The sequence below is a fragment of the Cyprinodon variegatus genome, unplaced genomic scaffold, assembly GCF_000732505.1.
Source record: "Cyprinodon variegatus isolate N-32 unplaced genomic scaffold, C_variegatus-1.0 Scaffold82, whole genome shotgun sequence".
In the NCBI taxonomy this organism is placed as follows: Eukaryota; Metazoa; Chordata; class Actinopteri; order Cyprinodontiformes; family Cyprinodontidae; genus Cyprinodon; species Cyprinodon variegatus.
In genome coordinates this window covers 110,422-111,777 of record NW_015150535.1, presented here as the reverse complement: position 1 = coordinate 111,777, position 1,356 = coordinate 110,422, and positions in this window count along the sequence as shown.

Here is a 1,356-nt window from a genome sequence, read left to right as displayed (position 1 = left end):
CGGGGACAAACCCCACGAGATGCCTCTTGTAAAATCTGCAAAAAACATGTGCAGCTTTTCACAATGGGCGATTCTGCGCTTTCGAGTCACATGAAGGGTAAGTCATAGACTTTTTAAGTAAGCCAACTGAAGTAGCCTAGCACACGTTAACGTTAGCGCCTATTTGTTTAAGCTAGTAACTGCTAGTTAGGAATTCACAGGCTAAGTTACTGAGTGACTGAGAGTACGGTGTGATAATGTAATGTTAGCATTGCAGTGTTTCGAGGCGAGGCGGCTGCCTCGCCAACGTTCCAAAAAACCCCCCCGAAAAACCCGAAGTTTTAATTCATTGCCAAGCCCAGACCTTAAAACAGCATTGATAACTCTACGGCTGATAATACTGAATTGCGACACCCTCTGGTTGGTTATATTACTACGCCATGGCAGAGGAGTCATACCACCCCCCCCGCCAAACCGGGAGTCATCCGCACAAAACTGGTTCCGGCCGACAAGTGGTGGTGTAAGGTGCTGGAAAAAGTTTTGAAATGGATCTTGAAAAGTGCTTGATTTTGACTTTGGAAAAGGTGTGCGAACCCTGCAGGTGGCTAAAATATGATTTCCCTCTCATAACTCTGGCAAATAATGATCAAATATCACCAAATCCTCAGGATTTGTTGTTGATCAATAGAAGAATAAACACAGTTAAAGACTTGCAGGTACATTCATTTCTTCCCATGTTATGGAGAAGAACCAGATTATTTCAGGCAGCTGAAATATCCATTCTTTCCTCCTTCTCTCATATCTTTGGGAAATAAAGAGCAGCTGTTTCCAGATTTTTTAAAAATTGTTATGTGTGATAGCATGTCGTATACTTGAAATGCCGTTAATCCAGTAATGTTTAATATTTTACATTAGAACAGGATTAACCAGAAAGTCTACACTCATCTTTTCAGTAAGTCTTAATTTTTGTGTCCTGCTATCAGCCAGTTTCCATTTTCTTATATCATTAATTGGAAAAAATACAAAAACTCACTACATGTTGGAAGTCACAGAATTTGGAAAAAGACAGACTATGCGTTTAAAATAACAACTCGAAACTGCTTAGAAAGGGCCTTGCCTATTTATTTTGCTATTTTGTAAACAACAGCTGCTGACTAAACTGGATGTTTCAACGGTGACATGATTATAGATGTTTTAGCGTTGAGAATTTTTTTCTTCCAGGACCAGTTCTTTTCTCTCATGAAGGTTTGTACCAAAGATGTCCCTGAGAAAACCGCCATGATGGTGAGAATGTCCGTGTGTGAAACCCGTCCTGGACTGAGCACCAATCCAGAGGTCGACCACAGAAAAAGTCAGTCATTTCACAGTTAAAGCAGT